The sequence below is a fragment of the Chinchilla lanigera genome, unplaced genomic scaffold, assembly GCF_000276665.1.
Source record: "Chinchilla lanigera isolate Chin_1 unplaced genomic scaffold, ChiLan1.0 scaffold00035, whole genome shotgun sequence".
In the NCBI taxonomy this organism is placed as follows: Eukaryota; Metazoa; Chordata; class Mammalia; order Rodentia; family Chinchillidae; genus Chinchilla; species Chinchilla lanigera.
In genome coordinates this window covers 20,483,132-20,498,536 of record NW_004955436.1, presented here as the reverse complement: position 1 = coordinate 20,498,536, position 15,405 = coordinate 20,483,132, and positions in this window count along the sequence as shown.

Genomic DNA, 15,405 nt, shown 5'->3' with positions numbered 1-15,405 from the left:
AGTCAGACCCGATTCTTCCACAGTTCCCTGTACTGGTTCCTTAGTGTTTGGCTCATTTATTTATTTAGCTAGTTAGCTAGCTAGCTGTGTGAGAGAAGGAAGAGAAGCCGTAAAGCACGACACTCTGCTTACATTCCTTTGGGCTTAGTGCTGGGTATGAAACCCTTTGGGCTCAGTGCCACCCTGGAGAGCTGCTTTAGCCTGATCTCCAAGTGAAAGCACTGAAGTCAAATGCTTCCTCCTGTGCATCCTAAGCTGCTGTTGCCCACGCCCTGTTCTAGTGCCCACGCCACAGCCGCTGCTGTTCTTTCAACAGTGACATGTATTCTTAGTTTTATTTTTTTGTTAAAATGACAAAAATTTTAGCATACAAAATTTCCATGTAAATGTTCCTCAAATGCACTTAGTTACAGAGCACAGTGTAGAACCTGTTCTGGACTGACTTTATCAGGAATCTAACTTCAAAGAGCATATCCTTGTTTATGGTTCTGTGCCATTTTACTGGACTAACCCAGGGCCGTTTCAGGGGTATGACCCTGTGCTCTCTGGCTGAGCTGGAACAGTCCTGGGCTTTCGAGGAGGCACATTCAAGTCTTGTACTATTGTACAAATCGGTCATTTTAGGAACTTTGAACTTTAAGTGATTATATAGTTAATTCCTTCTCTATCTTTATGTCAGTTAATACAAGGGCTTAAACAAATAACTCAATCTTTGTTTTAAAGATCACTGAAAATTATGTGATGTATATGCAGCTTTTCAAAACGTATGCGTCTCATATAATAAGATCTGAGCTTCAGGTAGTACACATAGAACTTCAGGTTGATTTTCCTTGAGCACTTGATACTCTTAATATTAAATTCAAAAAAATTTCCCTTGGAATTTACATTTAGCTCCAGTTACTTGGCTTTGTCTCTTTTCCCCTTCAGAGCCTATTCACAGGTTGTCTGGATTTTCTGCCATCAGCCCTTTACCTCAGGCATTCCCACTTCTGCCCTTGGCACTCCAGAGAAAGGGCTCTAATCAAGGAAACCACTGTCCCATTATTGCTAAATACAATAAATGCTTTTCATTTCTTAGCTTAACCTCTCAGCAGTACTTGAGGAAGCTGCCCACTCACTTTCTTCCCTTGGTTTCCATGACAATGCACTCTTTTGGTTCTTTTTTTCTTCCCTACCTCTCTGGATACTTTTAAGTCTTTTTCTACCCATGTCTGAAGTCTTCGCATACCATACATCCTGTCATAGGGAGGAGAAAGAAATGGCACAGCAGTCTGACAATTTAGAGACATTGGTACCCAGTTGTGTTTCCGGTCTTCATAATAGGAGAAAAAAAATCAGTTGACATCCTGCTTATTATGGTTTGGGGGATATTCTGCAAGGGGGAACCATATAATACAGGACACATATTTTATAAGATTGTTTACGGGGGCTGGGGATATGGCTCAGTGGGACAAGCACCTGCCTAGCAAGTTCAAGGTCCTGAGTTTGATTCTTAGTAATCCCCCCCAAAAATATTATTTATAATAGTCACCCAAAGAACGATATACAGAAGACTGCAGGAAATCTGTCTACACACTAAGACCAAGGAAACTAGCTGAGGGCCTGGATCCCACGGAAATGTCCTGCATGAGTCCAGCTGAATACCTAGAGCCCATAAAGATGCCTCCCATGAATCCAACTGGGGGCTCAGAGCCCATAACAATATCTCATGCAGGCCTGTTTCACGGATCTGCTCTGAGAGGGCCCAAAGGTCAGTGGTGGAATCTAGAAAGTGTGTGCCAGCGGTATGAAGGATTTGAGCTAGCAGGCTGAGGGATCTGCACTGGAGCCAGGAAGCGACGCTCAGAACCAGAGCTCCCCTAAAAGGTACCACAGCCATCCTCAGCAACAATGAGGTCCTGAGATTCTCTGATGATCAAGATGGCCGAGTTCCCATCAGGGAAGCCAATGCAGCAAGCTTTTCCAGGAGACCAGCAGTGCACCATCTTCTTCTCTGGAGCCAGGAAATGATGCTCAGAGTGCAGATCAGAGCTTCCCCAAAGTGAACCGAAGCTATTTTCAGTGCCAACAAGGTCCTGAGCTCCTTGGAGGATGAAAACAGCCAAGTTCATCAGGAAAGCCAGCATGATGAGCTCCTCCAAAAGAACCAACAGCTCCTTGCAGCTTCTACCAGCTCCCAACAGCTTCTCTTCTTCTTCTCCAGTTCTGCCTTTTATGCTGCTGGCAGCAATCCTCAGGTGGGCCTCCCACACGCAGCACCACACTTACTCAGTTCAGCTGGAGGTTGTAGGTTGACCACCAGTTGTCGATCCACTACACTGCAATATAGATGAAATTTTAAAAAACATTTAAAGTCATTTCTTGTGCGTGTGTGGTACTTGGAATTGAACCCATGACCCTTGTACTGAGCTACATCGCTGGTTCTTTTTTTTTTTTTTTTTTTTTTTAATTTGTTTTTGAGATAGGGCCTTGCTAAATTGTTAAGTTGCACAGCTTGGCCTCAACTTGTGATTCTCCTGCCTCAGCCTCCAAGAATCCTGGGAGTACAGGTATATGCCCCCATGTCCATCTTCAAAGTCTCACTTTTACTTCAAACTACCCTTTGCTCTAAACTTTAAATCCTTCTGTCTATCGTGTTTGACATAATGCACAGCTTTCTGAAGCAAAGTTTCTATGAATGTCTCAGTTTTTCTGTTCTTGGTGGACATAGAGATGTGCTTTCGATGGAGTGAATCACTGAGAGTGAATGCGTGGTACATATTTCCAAATTAAACACAAGTTCAAGATGAAACCATGGCATATTGATCTCTTTCTGTTTCCCAAAATGTTGTTAGGTGGTTTGTGACAGTGTTTAGCAGGTAATTTGAATATGTGCTACGAAAAGAGGTTTGACAAGGACTTCCATGAAATTCTTTAGAACAGGCGAAAAGTATGGTCTTGTATATGGGGACATTTGTGATTGAATGTTGCTATGCGAGATACAGATTAACAACTGATGTGTGGGTAAAAGGAAGTTTCACATGGATCAGGATGGCAGGCAGAAGGACAGAGTCTGTAATTATAGTTGCTAATATGTAGCCACTTACCACACAGAGCTTCACAATTGTGGAGTTTAGGGCTCTGAGCGATTGTAGGATTGTGTGTGCCAGTGACCCGGTAGATTCTCCCAGCATTGCACCCAGTGGCTACATGTGGACTTGCAGAGGTGACAACAGCCAGACACTTAACACGTTTAGTGCTGTAAATCTCCCTTTCACTGAACCCTAGAAATTAAAGAATAAGGCATGTGAGGAAAGTCTGTCAGGTCAGCAGCTGAGAGATTGCATGGGAACATGTTTTCAAAACACAGGCGCTTTCAAAAAGAAGGCAGTCAAGAGGGAACATGATGATTGGATGTTCATGGATAAAAAGAAGAGCTAGTATACTTAATCTTTAAATTGTTGCTTATCTGGGCTGTACTCAAAAGTGAAATAATAGTAAACTGCTAAAACCTTTAGCCGAATTAATACTACCTCACCCTGCTTCACTATAATTCTCATAGTAGTAGTTTAAGAAATTTTGTTTAGTTTTTGAATATTGAAATCTGCCTTAAATCTATGACCCTCCTGTCCAGTAGGACACTGCTTTGCACATTTCTCTCATGGGTTCATGGCTAGTCTCCTCTTAGAGGAGGAGTCACCCTCGTGACTTTTGTATGTACGAGGATGGCAGTAATGCAGAGGGACTAAGAACCAGGGTGTCAGGAGGGCAGAGATGCCCCTTAGGGTGCTCAGACTCTGCTGCCCAGCTTCAAATGTAGGACCAAGTAAATGTGTGTTGGGTTCTCAGCTAAGCGGGTGTTCACTTACTTACGTAAGGACGTACGTATGTATATATACATGTATTGAAGTAAGGTTTTTTATATCAGTAGACACTGAAAACATTAAACATATTTTATTGATCATTTCCCGAAGTGTCCTATTAGGAATTTGTGAATACAGAAAAATAATTCGTACTTCGTGAGTTGTCCTGGTAAGATTTTCTAAGATGCTTAGGGCATCTACAAAGCAGCTATTTTAAGATCAAACGTCCACACACACGATTTGTTAATTGGTAATTCAAAATATAAAACAAACCACTGCAGAAGCCAGCATGCATTTTTAATGTAAGCTTGGTGAGAGGAGCGGTAGAATCCAGGGGATATGGAAGATCCACATCCCCCAAGTTCTGTCTTTGGCGATGTGCTCCCTGTGAAGGGAGTCCGCTGAGTCCGTGAGTGCGTCTGTCACTGTGGCACACAGTTCCCCTTGCTCCTCTGGTGCGGTCCGTCCCTACTTCTGCCCCGCGTGCCTTCACCAGTGTCCAGGACAGGGGACGTACTAGTCACTGCGTTCAGTGTTCCGCTCAGCATTCGCGGGCCTACTCAGTTCTCCAGTGGAACACAGCCCGGATCCCAACGGCAAATGGCTTTCATTATTCAGCAGAATAAACTTCCCTGAGACCTTTTCCAGCCTGGAAGTGGCAAACAATCCCGCGAATTGGCAGAGGAGGAAGACTACTCCTCAATCACTGTACACAGGTGGTTTTCAGCCCCATTGCTGGGCATGGCAGTCCTGCCAGATTAAATGACAAGCGGGCCTGGGCTGGCCGAGCGAGACACTGGCTATGTCTCCAGCAGCTCAGTAGGTGGCACTGCTGTTCTCTCTGTGCGGCTGGAGGCTAGGAGCTCGGGTGGGCAGGGACGCAAAGCAGCGACGCAAAATAGCCTTTGGGGCTGAGCGGTATCACAAACGCATTATGATGTGGTGGCGGCTGCTGCGGTCTGTCCCTGCTTTCAGAACTTTTCAGAGAAAGGACCCCTCTTTGGAAGCTGATTGTGAGACTGGAGATGTAAGTAGCTAAACCACTGGCCTAAAATAAGCAGGTTAGGGGTCGGCTTCTCTGCAGACAGGTCTGGGAGGGGCCGGCAGCCTGAGCCAGCAGCAGGTCCTTCCCTCCTGTAAATCTGGTCTCAAAAATTTTGCCACAATGGCCAGATCTTTAAAGCTCCAGTCTGGAACCAAGCTAACAAAAATCTAGACTGCCTTCAACAAGTGACAGAGCTCTATCTGTGACATGTAGGTGCAGACTCTTCCTGCTCAGCCTTTTTTATTAGTGCATGTTTGCAGTACATGGTGATTGTATTTATCATGGAGAGTTGGTACCCACACATAACATACCTTAATTCTTCTTTTCCTTCCATTCCCTACCCTTCTTTTCTGTCCCTGCTCCCTCCAATCTTGGTTCCTTCTTGTTTACAAAAGCTCTACTTTTATTATTTTTTCCCTTCTTTTTAAAAAATCCCCTTTCCTTCCCCTACTCCATCTCTTGTTTCCCCATCCATTTGAAAATGATCTCCCTACTTCCCAGTTTCTTATGTAAGAGAAACCATGCTGATTCCCATGGTCTGTTTTCTTGCTGACATAGAAATATCACACCTTATCAGTGCCTCTACATGGGGTTGAGAAAATACGGCCCCTGTAATTACCCTTCATTTACTGATGGCTAAGTCTCAACTAATGTTATGGATGGAATGTTTGTCCCCGCCCCCTCCCAAATTCATAGGTTGAAGTCCTTAGGGTCAAGGCAATGGTATTAGGAGGCGGAGACTTTGGGAGGTGATTGGGTCATATAGATGGAGCCCTCATGAATAGCTTTGGTGCCCTTATTAAAGAGACTCCAGAGAGATCCCTCATTCCTTCTGCCGCGTGAGGTCAGTGAGAAGATGACTTTACATGAAGAACTGGGTCCTCACCAGATTCCACGTCTGCTGTCACCTTGGACTTCCCAGTCTCCAGGATTGTAATCAATATATGTCTGTTGTTTGTAATTCAGTCTATGGTATTGTCGTTGTAGCAGCCTGATGGACAACCGAAGATATGCCTTCTTTTTATAATTTATTCTTGCCAGATCCTTATACAAAAGTTATAGGGAACCATGAATCATTGGAATCTATTTTCTGTATTTTAGTTTATCAGGTGAATCTCTGCCATGTTAGCAAGTCTTTCTTTACCTTCAAGAGAGAAGCAGTAATGCTGTCCCTTTAAAATTTAAGTGGAACCAATTCTATCAGATGAATGTGATTGTATGTATTGCAAACACAGATAAAGAAACAAAACTAAAATGGATACAAAGCAACTGTGCGGAGAGATATGTGTGTTTGTGGATCGTCACATCTACCTCTGCCTAATGCCTGGCGTGTGTGCTGCTCCCATCCTCTCCTTAGGGGGAGCATTGTAAACATGGAATATTTTCTTTCTAAACCAGTTGTTGTCTCAGGCTCTTGGGCACATGGGATAAAACTTACCTCCCTGGTTTCAGCCATGGCTGAACTTTAATGTTTCTATTACATAGTCGATCATGATAAGGGCCAAAAATCTGAGCTAAAATAATGAAACAAATACTCCATAATTGGTTTTGGGAATTACTTAGCTTTAGATCTCAAAAGAAACACAGTGAATCACCAGAATCTCAAGATGATGAAATTAATGCTCAAAAGACAAGCTGGTGTGTGTGTGTGTGTGTGTGTAAATCTCTTTCTTTCTTTTTTTGTTTGTTTTTTTTTTTGAGACAGGGTCTCCCTGTGCAGGTCTGGCTGGCCTTGAACTCATTATGTAGCCTAAGCTGGCCTTAGATTTACAGAGATCTTCCTGCTTCAACCTCCCAAGTGCTGGGATTACAGGCGCGTGCCACCATGCCCAGCAGGGAATTCTGTTACTTATGAAGGTGGAATCAATTGTTCCAGAGCAATCCTCCATTCAGGAATAACTAGGAAAGGCTGGATAAAACCCTATAATATCTGAAGGCATAGAACAGCTATCTAGGCAGTAAAATTTAAAGGGGCAAGAAAAGGAAAAATAAATGAAGTATCATTCAGACTGGTTTTCCCCAACCTCAAAGCACTTGGAAATATGCGAGTTTAACTGAGAGGCTGAGAGACTCAGCACAGCTTCCTACAGTTTTATGGGGCATCCGAAACAAGCACAGGGTTTTAGAGACAGCCAATGGTTTAAGTAGTGCTGGCGAACCTATGGCACGTGTACTGCAGCAGCCTGTTTGTTACCATTGAAAGCTCTAAAAGGTTCACCATCACTGGTAGGGTCTCGGCAACAGGATTCTAACTGGGACCCTCCAATGACTATCCCATAGGAAGCATGTAACTAAATGGCTGAAGCCCAACTTCAAATCACCTCAATTTAGGACGGGATAGGGTATGCTACTACTCCTTTACTGCCTTCTGAAAGCAAAAATAAACATTCTTTGCCAGGTGTGGTGGTGCATACCTGTAATCTCAGCTCTTGGGAAGCTAAATCAAGAGGAATGCTATGAATGGGGCCAGGCTGGGACACATACTAAGTTCGAGGCCAGCCTGAACCACAGTGCAAGACCCTGTCTCTCACACACCCCCAGTTAGTGAATAAATATTCTTTTTAGGAAGACAACATTATCCTGACCTTTTGCATTACCCAAAAAAACTTTGTACTGAAAATGCAACGTCATTACCTGTATTTACATCAGGAGAAGTAGACTTTAAGGCAATACACATTTCTAAACATTAAAAAGAACATTGCATAATAAAGTGGTCATTCCAGCAAAAGTATCACAAGTGTAATTTTGTGTGCATCGTGTACTACATAGGACAGTACTTAATAGAACAAAATGGATAAACATAAAAATGTGCAATAATAGTAGAAGCTTTGACTGATAGAACCAATATCAAAAATAAATGATAAATAAATAAAATATCAGCAAGGGGTAAAAAGGATTTGAATAACATAATTAATAAAAATAACCTGCTATATAATACACACTTAACAACTGTGCATGGAACATTTGCCAGAATTGATCATATGTTGGGTTATAAAGTTTCAAGATACCTCAAATGATTTTTAAGTTGCACAGAGTATGGTCTATGACTGAGGCAGAATTAATCTTTTAGTTAAAAGTTAATATAGAAATAAAAACTTTCAAGTGTCTAGAAATTAATATACTTTTAAACATATGTTGAAGAAACCACAGTGAAAAAATATTTCAAATTGAATGAAAATAACATAATGGATCAAAATTTATAGGATGTTGTTGAAGTCATTCTGAGGTAGTTTTAAATGCCATGTGTTAAGAAGGAAAAAAGGGAAAAATCAATGATCTAAGAATCTAGCTCAAGAAGTTAGATAAATAACAGGAAATTACACATGAAGATAGTAACATAAATTGATGCAATAGAAAACAAATGTAGGATAGAGGAAATAGAAATAGAGAAAATCAAAGCTGCTTTTAGAACAATGTAATGTAATTGAGAAACCACTAATAAGACTAATAAATTGTCTATTTCTTTGCTGAAAGAAACTGTCAGTGAGTCCTTGATTGATCAATATTGCATGTCTCTATCTGTTTTCATGAGAAACCACTTTGAAGATATCAATATGTAATAAAACAAGCATTGTTAATTTCCTACCACTTTGCAAATCTGTATTGTCTGTACTGTTCTTTTGCTATTTTGTAAAACGTTGTCTGTTAATGTTTTCCTCCTTCTATTTTTAAAATAAAAAAAGACTAATAAATTCGGAGAAGATGTACCTTATTACTCCTCGACATGAAAAGGGGAAATTACTGCAGAGTTTTACACATCAAGATATAACAACCAATTTATGCCTATAAATATGAAAATGTAAAAGTAGTAAATAAATCCCTTAAAAGTACAGCAGACAAGAATGGACACAAAAAATGTAAAATTCATCCAAGATAATTAAATCTCTGCTTGGGAACAATTCAAGATCAATCAACATTGGAATGGATAAATACATTGCAGTATGTTCACATTACAGATCACCATGTGACAATGAAAATGGATAAACCACTCCTACAGGCCACAACGTCAATGCATATCATAAACGTGTGTACATATACATACATATAAAATACATACACATATATGTAGTTTTGAGTAAAAATACACCTTCATAAAAAATATAAAAAAATCTCATCCATGCATGTACACACAGGCACACACATTGAAGCACAAACACACATTCAAGAAAATGGTTCCCTCTGGGGGAGAGAAAGGGAGAATCTTTTAGGGTGCTTGTGAAATATTCCAGTTCTTGGCCCTGGTTACACGAAAGCATTCACTTTGTGGTAACCCATCTTTTGTGCAAGTAAGGTTTCAAAGATGAATCAAGAAACTAAAGTGAGAAGAAGCATTTTAAAAAAGCATTGCAATATATAAGTATAATTTTGAACTTTTTCTCAATGCCTCATGACACTTCAGCTGTTGCAGCTTCTCTTCATCTCTGTTACTAAGAGCTCTTTGGGTGCAGATCAAAGTGGCCCAATTGACACCCTTAAAAAGAGACAATATTGTATCTGAAAAGGTGAAATAGGTCCAGGAGCTCACATGTGATGATCAACATTGATTTCTCATCTCCCAACTCTGCTCATCTCTGCATTTCCTTCTGCAGGCAGGCTGTCTTTTCCTAAAGGCAGCAGAGTTCCAGCAGGAGCGCCAACAGCTGGATTAGAATGGACGCTGCTTGGTAAATCTGGGTGCACTGGACTGGAGGGGCTTTGGTGCTGGAAAGCACCTGTATTACATCTGAGTAAAAAACAGAGTAGCTGCCTTGAATCAAGTGCAACTTCATGATGTATTAAAAGCCTTTTGCCTTCTTTCAACCAAGTTACAGTTTTGAAGCCAGCTTTCCACTGAAATGCTGGAGCTGCTACTATTTCTGAGCTATTAGTTGATCAAATGTTCAGCTGCGGTAGGTGCAGGCCTGAGACCAGCCTTAAGAGCAGAACTGGGAGAGAGGGGTGGGGCTTTGTGATTGACAGCCCCATCCAGATTGTGGGTATCATGAGCAAAGAGCTTCAGGGAAGGGATGCAGGCAGGCAAAAGCCATATGTCTACTCTTTGCTAAATAATTTGTGGTTTCGCACATTAGAAAGTGTAAAATACTGCCAAATTGCCCTTTGAAAGAACTCTGACAGATGGACAAGAAAAAGACAGATGACCCAGTACTGTACCAATTGTACCGATTGCCTCCACCCTTGCTGTACTGAGTATTATCAATATTTAAAGATTTTTGACAGTGCAATGAGCGAAAGTGACAGTATCTCATTTGCCTAATGCCTTTTGGCCACTTGTGTTTCTTCTATAACCTGCCCGTTCACCTAACGCCAGGGTCCTACGATTGCCATGGGGGCACAGATTGAGAGTGATCTTCTGGCAAGGAGGACAACTTTTCCTTTACTTTAGGGTTGCAGTGGGTGATGGTGGTAAAGAGCAGACTGGCTGGGAGTCAGTTTTATTACTGTTTTAACTCTCTAAACAATGCACCTTATACCCCAGCCCCTGTACTTTTGCACATACCTCCCACTGTCTCTATACTTTCTTCTGACTGTCTTTTCTCATGCCTTGTACTATTTCTGTTAGTATTCCGGATGTCAGTGCTGTCTTAGTTACTTTCCTAGTTGCTGGGAAACAATATCTGACACCCACCCGCAAGTTAAAGGAGAGGTTTATCTCGGCTCACAGTTTGTAGAGCTTTCAGTCCATCGTCCGCTGGCTCCAAGGCAGCGGGCAGCATGGCACAGTGATGCTGAACCTTTTAGAGTCCAAGTGCCCAAACTGCAACCCCAAGCCCACTCATTTATTGCAAAGTGCCAACACTGCAATAAAACCTGAATATTTGATAGTTGGCTGCTGGGATGACTTGGCTTACCTTCGGACAGAGAGCGCCCTGTGCGCCTGCTGCGGCACGTGTGCTGTTGGTTCGCCACCACTGCTGGAGGGTCATAGGGGAGGAATAGTTACACACAGCATGACATGCAGGGGGCAGAGAGGGAATCAAGGGAGGAGCTGGGAAGGGAGATAAATCTTTCAGGCCACGCCCCTAGTGACCTGCCTCTTCCCACCAGACCCCACCTCCTACCAAGTCAGCTATAACCCCCATAACCCAATCACCTTCTAAAAGCCCACCTGTGAGCACACGAGGATTTTTTTTGGGGGGGGGACATCTAGGTATAAACAATGAATGCTTTATTTATTGTGTCTATCTTCTCTTGTTCTGTTCTGTTATTTTATTTCTGTTTTCTTGTTCCGCTCCATTTAGCTTCTGAAGATCATCAGTTAATTGTATGGCAGGCAATTAATTTGTTACAAAAAGCTCTCATTCTTCTTCCTTTGGGTATTGGTTTAAATCACTCCCAGACTGGCTTGGAGGACTTCTGAATCTGCTTTCTAATAACAGGCAAGGAAGCAGCCAGATGGTCCAGCTATGACAGCACACCTAGGCAGTCAATGCTAGATATTTTGGTGAGATAAATTGTATCACAGCAAAAAAAAAACTTCTGACACATAGAATGAGTCGTGGGCATGACTTCCCCGTAGGATTTGAAGTCAACTCTGGTTTACTTTCTTCTGACTCACTAATTAAAACATAAATTAGTTTGATTATTATTTCTCTTTGGCTTTTTTAGTTCAGGGAAACATTCTCAGCTGGATAATAATATGGCAGGGACAAAGGTGACTGTAATTCTGTCTTCACAGATGTCACCCTGGTAAGAGATGGTGACATCTGAGGAGCTCTCCTCTCACTTAGGAAGACCAGAACCAAGTCAGTCTATTTGCTGTCACTCTGTGCTCCCTGCTCCAGCTGTAGCTGGTCTCTGCAGGACTGGTGCAGAGAATCTCTCAAGACACACTGTTTGCCTTCCTGGGTTGTGAGTCAGATATGGCTGTCACCTTAGTCTGGTGCTCTGTGCAATTATTTCATGAACAGCTGCCACTACACTTGGAGCCCCGGCCACCTGTCTGTTTGTTCAGAGGGGAGATTGCCAGCCAAAAACAGTGAGCTTGGTGCCACTGTTAACCAAAGAGGATTAGTTGAACAAATAGAAGTCTACAGCAAGATGTGATCCTGTGAAAAACCAGCGAGCCACGTGATGAAAATTACTTCTTCAATGTTTTAGCTTTTTTGTTCCCAGTTCCAACACACACACACACACACACACACACACACACACACACATTGTAAGTTGTTACACAACTGGACACATTTACATAGGGTCATGTAAATTTATTATGCACAAATACAGTCACATATAGTCATAAATATTTACACAAAACTACATGCACACTTGCACAAAACTACACACATACTTACATGCCCTCACACATAAGTATGCACTTGCACAAATACATTCACACACAACCACACTCTCTCTCTCTCTTCAAAAATATTTCCTGGTCTGCACTCCTGGTTGAACTTCAGTAATTTTATTTCAGGAATAGTTTTTTGACAAAAATGCTAACAAGTGAATTGAATGTGAATTTCTTTACCCAGAACATTACAATAGTCTGTGATTTCAGTAGAGCATTTAACATATTCCAATAAATATGGTCTATGATATCACACTGACAGCATCTCCATCTAAAATATGTTTCACTACTAACACTCCCAGCTAAGATATATTGAACTTCATGACCAGGTGGGATAAAAGTACCCCTATTATACTTGTTCTATAAATTTAAACTCTGACTTCCATATTTTCTTAATGTATGGTATCTCTTGGTTCTCTATGGTTTGTTGTATCTGCCTGGTAGATGTAGTAGAACAACCTTCTGTTAACAATGGCTTTTAACCTTGCCTTACTTAACAGATGATACGGATAATATTGGTGATCATCACTTCACCAGAGCAACAAAACCGCTGGTTCATCAGTTTTGAAGAGCTCAGATTTATTTTAGAGTCTTCACATTTATGTAGCCAGTGCCTTGATTTATGGTATTTCCTTTCTTGTCCGTTTATAAACAGCAGTGTGACTTTCTCTTTTGTTTTGTTATCTACTGCATTTGTTTCTCTAGAGTCAGCATTTTATTTTATTTTTTTGCTGTGTTGAATATAAACATCTCACTCTACCCCTCCAGTGGGTTTACATGGAAACTTGTATATGTGTGGTGGAATGTTTAAGGGCAACGCCTCGCATGCCCTTTTCAAACAATGTGTAATTATGGTGCATATTTGTTCTTACATAGGCATATGTATTTATAAATAACATAGTGTGTTTATGTATACATGGCAAAGGGCATGAAATTTAAATACATTGTGTAAACACTCAAATCTGGTAGCTATTAATAGCTGTTACTCTCACTTGAACTACCATGCCCTGCCTAAAAGACAAATTAACATGATGTTAAAGTAAAAAGGACACTTAAGTCACTGAAAATATACTATGGTATAGTGAATACTAATAGTGGTTAAATTAGAGTGATGCAGTTGGTAATTTTTCCTTTCTCTCTACTATCTAAGTGTTTTATAATGTAATTTTACTCTATACAGGAAAGAATGCATTTATTATTTTGAGAAAGGCAAACCAGAAGAAAGACAGTAAAGCGGCAACATTAACAAACGTTTGTAAAAATTTTCCAGCTTGGGAGACATGGTGTGGATGTGTAGTAATGTTGTTACGGTTCTCGTCCTCCATCTCTTGTCTCCTTTTGCAAAAGAGTCCACTGATTTGTGTGTGTCTTCCCTTTGTTGTTCTTGATAACCCTTAATAATCTTAAGGTTTGGTGTTTTATTTCTTTAATTTAAAAACTACCAGATTGAAAATCTCCTCCCCTCTCCTCTTCTCTCTTCTCTCTCTCTGTCTCTCTCTCTCTTTCTTTGTTTCTCTCTCTCTCTTAATAACTGTCTTCTTGTTTGGCTTCTATGGTGGTTCTGATATTATTTGACATAAAATGTTATCAATTGACTGTTCTGAAATAATGAGTTTACCTGTAGGAGGTGTGTTATGACATGCGTTATGACATGAGTTAACTGAACATTATAATAGATCACTTTAAAATAGTTTAGAGTTAAAGTTACTGGATAGTTATTGGAATTAATAGACATCTTGGGGTCCAAAGTTCAGAAGGAAGAGGGACTTTTATTCGGATTTAGCCAATCTTGATTGTGCTGTTGAAGTGATTTATCATTCTTATCTCCCAGTACCGTTAAACAGCTCCTGTGAATAATTTCTGTGCCATGGATCAATGGATTTCTACACGGAGTTTGTTAAACATTTTTATCAAATATCTTTATTCAAGCCAGGCATGGTGGCACATGCCTGTAATCCCAGCACTTGGGAGGCTGAGGCAGGAGGATCATTCTGAGTTCGAGACCAGCCTGGGCTACAAAGTGAGCTCAAGGCCAGCCTGAGCTGCATATCGAGACCTTGTCTCAAAAAGACCAAAAAAAAAAAAACCACCAAAAAACAAACAAAACAAAAAAACAAATATCCTTATTCACACAGGAAATAATTTTTTGTACTATGTGCTTGACAGGAAAGACAATACTATTTTTGAAACTACAGGTGTAAAAGCTCTCTACAGAAACAGAACCTAGGACAAATTGTATACATATGTAATTGTGTGTATGTGTGTGAGGTTTGTGTATGCACACACATGCACATACAATAGCAGCTGGCATCTGCAGAACTTCTATCACAGGATACCACCAAAGAGACTTCACTTCAGGTTTCAAAGATGCAACATGACAGGGTCAAGAAAAATAATCCCTAGGACACAAAAGCTTCTATTCTAATGGGATTCCCTTATTATAGATAGCTAAGTTATTTAAAAATATTGTAAGCAGTCAGATAGGGCTAAACCCTATAAAGGTCAGTGCAGAAGACAACTGTGGCTAGAGGCACGTTCACTGAAGGCCACACTTCAAGAAAAAGCGGAACTACTCACCCACATACTTCCCCTCGGGATGAATAACAGTGATTGATATAAATAGGCATCACTCACCTTTGGGTGGAGGACCAAACCTCCTTAACTCATCCCTTCCAGGAAAGTCTTTGTCTGTCCCAGGCACACTTGGTACATGACTTTCTTCCCCCTTTGATCCCAGTTTAATCAGTATTACCTAGGCTACTATACTTGCTGTAATCTTATTGGTTCCCATAGTTTTGTCCCACCTCACACCCACCTTGTGACTTCCCATCGGATCAGTGTTACCTAAGCAACTATACTCACAATTTTATTAGTAGACTATGGTTTTGTCTCACCTTGAGCCTGCCTCATCTCAAGTCTTTGCTCAATAAAACACAGTTGAGAAGCGGGGTTGGTGGGCAGCCAACCTTCTGGGCTCCCTTCTGTCACTCTCAGACAAAAACTTTCTTTCTCTCAATAAATTCTTCCTACTCTTAGCCTGCATTGTTCCTAGAATTCATTCCTTGATTTTAGAGAACTTGAACTCAGAGTTTCAGAATTCATTCCTCGATTTTAGAGAACATGAACTCAGAGTTTCAGCTATCTATAATAAGGGAATATAATCTAGCAGGAGTTTCTTTCTCCTATATCACTCTCATGGTTCATGGAATGATAACTTTAATCTTCAAGTT